The sequence below is a fragment of the Pelophylax lessonae genome, assembly GCF_965119305.1.
Source record: "Pelophylax lessonae genome assembly, chromosome: 13".
Lineage (NCBI taxonomy): Eukaryota > Metazoa > Chordata > Amphibia > Anura > Ranidae > Pelophylax > Pelophylax lessonae.
Window position 1 is genome coordinate 30,871,289 of NC_138780.1, and position 7,913 is coordinate 30,879,201.

Here is a 7,913-nt window from a genome sequence, read left to right on the forward strand (position 1 = left end):
AGTTCTACTTCGTTACTATACATCTCTGCAATCTCAGGATGGCTGCCACCACTCAAATCCTGTAATTTATTATCCATGGACTTGCGACTGAATTTATTGTTGTATACCAGTATTTGCTGAGAGACTTAGTTGGGTATACACCCCTTGTGTGCCAATCCCCCCTCCCATTTATTTACTTCTTTTTAGGGTTACCATCTGTTTGTTACTGTACCAGGCAATCAAGTTATCCAAACCAATGCCCAGTTCTTTTTTTTTCACAATATAAAGTTTATTGAAAAATTATACATTAAAAAACGTGTACAAAATTTAAACTATTAGAGCTTCAATAAACAATAGTAGAGAAATTCAGTCACTACAAGCAGGAAAAAAGTAAATACAAAATATGACAGTTGCTCTGCTTAAAATATGACAAGTTTGATAATTCAACATGTTGAGAGTAGAAAGCAGGTATAGAATAATTTGTAGCATTACTTTGTTAGTATAATCTGTCAAAGTAGCTCTTTAAAAGAGTTGAGTTAAGGAGATAGAAAGAGTTAATAGAGAAATGTTAGAGCGAAAGAAAGAGGGAACTGCAGGGATGTGGTCGAAAACAACAAAAAAAAAAAAAGAAAGGGGGGATGGGGGGGGGAAGGAGGGGGTAAAGTCTAATAGGGTGGGGTTTAATTGGGTGGTTACTTTAGATATCTGTGGATACGGCTGATTTATAAAGAGTATCATATAATGATGTCCATGTGTAATTGGCATCAGAGAACGAAGATTTCTAACAGTTTAAGTTTTAAGAAGTGCCGCAACTGCCGTTGATGTGGTAAATACTATCCAGGAATTCCAGATCTCATGAAAATTACATTTGTTCTCCTTTTTGATGGCCAAGGTCTCTTCCATATCATATATGGAGTTGACTCCAATATTCCAATAGACATTTCCAATAGAGGGTATATATGTGGAATGCCAGTGTATCGCTATCAAAGCTTTGGTTGCATTCAGCATGTGTTTAACGATTGATTTTTTATATTTCCTATAAGGATAGTTGTTGAGGTGAAGTAAACAACTTGCTGCATCTAATTTGATTTTTGTGTCTGTGATTTGGATTATTAACTCTTTGACTCTGGACCAGAATTTCTGTATCTCCTCACACTCCCACCAAATATGCAAGAACGTTCCCTTATGTTTGTTGCATCTCCAGCATACATCTGAGTTTAGGTCCGACAAGGTCTTTTGTTGAGCAGGGGTAATGTACCACTACGTTCTAACCTTAAATGAGGTTTCTTGAATCTTGGAGCAAATAGAACATTTGTGAGAGAAGACGCAGGCCTTTTCCAAATCATGATCAGTGAATTGAGTGCCTAGTGCAGATTCCCAAACTGATTTGTATTTTTTCAGCAACGACTGTTTTTGGTTGTGCAAGAATATTGTACATCAAGTCTAATAAGGTCCCTCCTGAGGCACATGTTTTCGAACTCGGTGGGAGTTCTGAGGAGAAGCTCCTTCTTTTTGTGTCTGGCAATGAAATCATGTAATTGGAAGTATGACCAAGCTGACAATTTAATATTATGAATGTCATTGGAAATGGCTGTTGGAGACTTAAGTTTCGACTATACAATGTGTCACCAAGAGTGGTGTCTGGGAACTAGCCAGAGAATAATCGCTCATAGACCTGGCACATCAGCCAATTCTCAACATGGCCGCGCCAGCATGAATACGCACACACGTATTGCAAACGCACGTTCGCTAGGGCGAAGACGCGTGTGTGCTGGCGCACGAAGTGGACGTCCTATCCCAGCACCCTCTGGCCTTTAAAAGGATATCTGTGGCACATGAACATTTCTGACTGGTCTTCAGCTTCCTGTTTCCTGCTTCCTGTTCCTGTGTTTGCTGCTGCTTCTGATCACCTGTTGCTTGCTCTTGGATTCCTCTTGTCTCGCTCCCAGCTCTTACCTCGGATTGTTCACGGATCTTCTCTTGTCATCTGCCCTGTGTATGACATCTTTCAGAAATTGGTTGAGGAGGATATTTTTGAACTGAAAAAAACTGTTCCCTCTGTAGTGCAGGCAAAAGAGGACAATCTATCTATTGATGAAAGGAATGCTATACAAATGCTTATGAGTGATGATTCTATAATCATCAGAAATGCAGATAAGGGTGGAGCAGTGGTAATATTGGATAGGGACATGTATAGAGAAGAAGCGTTGAGACAGTTGTCTGATACATGTACTTATACTGTTTTGAGTTGTGATCCTTTAAAAAGATTTAGATCCACGCTCCAGACACTTATTGACAGGGGGGTTTCTTTGGGGATTTTAACCCCCAAAGAATCTGAGAAATTGATGCCTGATTTTCCTATCACCCCCATTTTCCATCACCTCCCTAAGTTTCATAAGGGGCTACACCCGATCCAGGGGAGACCCATTGTCTCAGGCATTGGGTCTCTCAATGAACGTCTAGGTGAATGGATGGATGGCCAACTCCAGCCTATTGTACAGAATCTACCTAGCTTTTTGAAGGACACAACTCATTTACTTAATGTGGTAAATAATTTTTCATGGCAATCAGATGATCAATGGATCACTTGTGACGTCTCAAATTTATATTCTTCAATTCCACATGATTTAGCCCTAGAGGCGGTCCGCTTTTCGCTGTTTCAATATACGTGTTTGACTGAGATAGCTAGACGTTACATCATAGAAGTTTTACAATATCTCTTGAAACACAATTATTTTATGTTTGATGGGGTTTTCTATCTCCAAGGGTGTGGGGCAGCCATGGGGGCTAAATTTTCACCTTCCCTGGCCAACCTATATATGGATTGGTGGGAGAGGGCCCACATCTTAAGAGATGGAAACCCCTTCAGAGACCAGATCGTTTTGTATTTTCGTTACATAGACGATCTGGTCTTTATCAGCAAACAAAGTATGACTTTGAACTCATTTTTGTTCTATCTGAATGACAACAGATGCAACCTGAGATTCACAGGACAACATAGTACTGAGAGGATCGAGTTCCTTGATGTGGCCCTTGAGCACTGCAACAACTATGTGGTTACTAGCCTATATAGGAAGCCCTCAGCAGGCAATAGTCTGCTGCATGCAGAATCTAGTCATCCCTTTCATACCCTTAAGGGGATTCCTGTTGGGCAATTCCTCCGGGTAAGAAGGATATGTAGTGATTTACCTACTTTCAATAAAGAGTCTGCTCTACTCTTCAAACGATTTCTAGCAAGGGGCTATCCTAAATGGACCCTAGAGAGAGCATATTCCATAGTATTAAATAAAGACAGAAACAGCCTGCTTACATCAAGAGAACACTCTAGGAGATCTCGGACTGATCCTCAGAACAGTCCCATTACTTTAACCATTCCGTATAGTCTGGAATTCAACAAAATTAAACAAATATTCAATAAACACCTTCCTATTCTCTATGGAGATAGGGAATGTGCGAAAATCTTAGAGGGGGGTGTTAACATTGTTGCGAAGAGGGCCAAAACTTTGGGCAATCAATTATCTCCTAGCCTCTTTTCTGTCAAAAATAAAAAAATTACATCAGAAACATGGCTGCATTTTAAAGGAAACTTCAAATGTGGCACAAAAGATTGTATTACATGTCCACATATTGCAGGAGGGAATGTCTTTCAATCCACACTGGACAATAAGACTTATAAAATAGAGAAATGTTACAATTGTAATACGACATTTTTGATTTATTTGATCACATGCAAGGATTGTCTTGTGCAATATGTGGGTCGCACTACACGCAAGCTCAAGGATAGATTCAGGGAACACTTGAGCGATATCAGATTACGGAAATCCACCAATATTGCACATCACTTTAATACGGAGCATGGTGGAGATCTGTCCCTGGTATCAGTCCAGGTGATAGAACAGGTTGTATCCCCATTGAGAGGGGGAGATGTTTTTCGCCTTTTATACAAAAGGGAAGTGTTTTGGATACACAGACTTCAAACTCGGCTGCCCGGTGGACTCAATTTTGAATGGGATGTTACCCACTTTTACTCATAATGTTGGGTCACACCAGTTAAGATGTGAGACTACCTGTCCTGGATGTGAATCTTTAGGTATTCCACCCATGAGACCATGAGATCCATATTGCCGATTCATCTGTCAGATGCGCATGTTTTGGTATATCCTGCATGTTGGTATGGTCAGTATGTGAGCTACATTTTTACATTTTTCGGATCTTTTAAATTTTTTTAATTTTTTCAATTTTTTTTTGATTTTTTCGGTTTTTTGGTTTTTTGAATTTTTTTTTTTAATTTTTGATTTTTTGTTCTTCCGATTTTCTCGAATTTTTTTATATTTTTGATTAATTTTTCAATTATTTTGATTTGCAACTTGAGTAGCTATACCGATGGGGGGTCCTATATATATATATTTCAGATCCACTACATTAACTATTATTATTTTTTGATATGGGCATCTGAAAAACTAGCTATTTGAAGGAGGGCACCATTTGTGAGCCCTAATACAAATATCATTATATGAGGCTATTTCTCCTTCTACCTGCTCTTCTCTTCCTTATACGATAATACAGACGTCCGTTGGACGGTTTCTGTACCGTGTTTCTTCCCTCTACTAATTGTAGTGATATAAATCTTGTAGATACCATATCGGGTGGATACTTGTACGATATGACCATCCATTTGGTTATTTTCGTTATTTATCCCCCGTTGACGAAATGGGATGTTTCTGTCTCTGTTTGTTTGCTTTATTCTTTTTGATCTATCAGAAGAGAAATATATGCATATATGCAGGTGCTTGGGATGAATATGTTATAGGGGTATCAAGTTTATTTATATACACCCTTTCATCTTTTGTTAGTTCTCCACAATATTCATCTATTCTTATATATTCAACATCCATCTGTGTTTTTCTCGACCGATCGTTATTAATCTCTGCTCTTGTTCTTCTTGTGCTTTTTCTTTTCACTCCCTTTTGTTCTATTTTTTTCTTTCTTTTCTTCTCCTTATCTTTTTGTTCCCTTCTTTCCCTTCTTTACTTTTGTTTTGGGTTCATTCCGATATATCTGGGACATTTGGTCCATATGACATTTGTACATCCTGCAACATGTTTTTATACAGCCCGATATATTGATATATATTGTAACATGTATGTATACATTTCAATATCGTTTATAACATGTGGGCACACACTTTGGTGTATTGGCTAGTTTGTGTGTACAGGTGATTTAACTATATGCCTCAGATTGCCTTGTGATATGTATGTATGAAGTTATACTGTTTTACTAGGGTTTATCGCTGTTTAGTATTGAGATATACGTATATACCCTAGGACTTTTTAGTATTATGTTGTACGATCATTATCGTTCATTGAGCAGGCGGCTGTGACGATATCGGCCATTTATTGTTCTATGCATGCATTCAGCAATACAGTAAAACCTTGGTTTGAGAGTAACTTGGTTTAAGAGCGCTTTGCAAGACAAGCAAAATTTTCAAATAAATTTTGACTTGATATACAAGCGATGTCTTGATATACAAGTAGCCTCAAGTCCCAGCTGAGTATAAAAGAGAAGAGAGGCGCCTCTAAGTGTAGCAATATTGCTAAATTTAATGAAGGTACAACATTTAGCAACTCACATGGTTGATGATTGAAACAGGCACATCTAAGGATGCAAGCATCAGGGGTAAAGCTGTCCACATAGGACCATCCTCCGCACCGTCATCTACGTCATCCTTTCAATGCTGCCCCTCGCTTTACTGCAGGGGGGTCTTCCCGTTCAGGATTACAGACTAGCAGCCGGCGGTGCAGACGATGATCTATGTGGACAGCTTTACCCCGGATGCCTGCATACTTAGATGTGCCTGTTTTATTCATCAACCATGTGAGTTGCTAAATGTTGTACCTTCATTAAATGGAACCATATTGCTACACTTAGAGGCGCCTCTCTTCTCTTTGATACCCTGTATCTCCTGCTGGATTTTGCTTCCAATCCCCTTGTGGAAGCGACTATTTGTGGATGGACATTTTATGGTTATATAACCTATCGCAATGCTATAATCTTTTTATATGGACTATAAATTGAAGGATTTATGAATAAATGGTTGTGGAACGAACAGTGGCGTACCTAGAGCATTTGGCACCCGGGGCGGATCCTATATCTGGCACCCCCCCCCCCCCAACTTTAAAATGTAAAAACACCCACAAAAAATTGTAATGTGTTCAAGAATATGTTTTGCACAAATTTCACAGCCCCCCCATCACAGTGCCCCTTGCGGTCTGCCCTCCGTCTCTCTAATCACAGTTCCCCCTTTTGCCCTCTCTGCCTCCCCTGCACAGTCCTACCTTCAGCATAAATAGATAGCTAATATTATTAGCAATGTGTTTAAGTTTGAGTAAGAGATTGGAGACTTGCTAAAGGAGATATTCAGAGACTGCAGACATGATACAGGAGATGGTCAGAGACTGCAGACATGATACAGGAGATGGTCAGTGACTGAGGACATGATACAGGAGATGGTCAGAGACTGCAGACATGATACAGGAGATGGTCAGTGACTGAGGACATGATACAGGAGATGGTCAGAGCCTGCAGACATGATACAAGAGATGGTCAGAGACTGAGGACATGATACAGGAGATGGTCAGAGCCTGCAGACATGATACAAGAGATGGTCAGAGACTGAGGACATGATACAAGAGATGGTCAGAGACTGAGGACATGATACAGCAGATGGTCAGAGACTGAGGACATGATACAGGAGATGGTCAGAGACTGAGGACATGATACAGGAGATGGTCAGAGACTGCAAACATGATACAAGAGATGGTCAGAGACTGAGGACATGATACAAGAGATGGTCAGAGACTGAGGACATGATACAGCAGATGGTCAGAGACTGAGGACATGATACAAGAGATGGTCAGAGACTGAGGACATGATACAGGAGATGGTCAGAGACTGAGGACATGATACAGTAGATGGTCAGAGACTGAGGACATGATACAGTAGATGGTCAGAGACTACAGACGTGATACAAGAGATGGTCAGAGACTGCAGACATGATACAGTAGATGGTCAGAGACTCAGGACATGATACAGGAGATGGTCAGAGACTGCAGACGTGATACAAGTGATGGTCAGAGACTGCAGACATGATACAAGAGATGGTCAGAGACTGCAGACATGATACAGTAGATGGTCAGAGACTGCAGACATGATACAGGAGATGCTCAGAGACTGCAGACATAATACAACAGATGGTCAGAGACTGCAGACATGATACAGGAGATGCTCAGAGACTGCAGACATGATACAGTAGATGGTCAGAGACTGAGGACATGATACAGTAGATGGTCAGAGACTGAGGACATGATACAGTAGATGGTCAGAGACTGCAGCCGTAATACAGGAGATGGTCAGAGACTGCAGACATGATACAGAAGTTGGGCAGAGACTGCAGACATGATACAGAAGATGGTCAGAGACTGAGGACATGATACAGGAGATGGTCAGAGACTGCAGACATGATACAGGAGATGGTCAGAGACTGCAGACATGATATAGGAGATAGTCAGAGACTGAGGACATGATACAGTAGATGGTCAGAGACTGAGGACGTGATACAAGAGATGGTCAGAGACTGAGGACATGATACAGGAGATGGTCAGAGACTGCAGACAGGATACAGTAGATGGTCAGAGACTGCAGACAGGATACAGTAGATGGTCAGAGACTGAGGACATGATACAGTAGATGGTCAGACACTGCAGACATGATACAGGAGATGGTCAGAGACTGAGGACATGATACAGTAGATGGTCAGACACTGCAGACATGATACAGGAGATGGTCAGAGACTGCGGACATGATACAGGAGATGGTCAGAGACTGCAGACATGATACAGAAGTTGGGCAGAGACTGAGGACATGATACAGGAGAT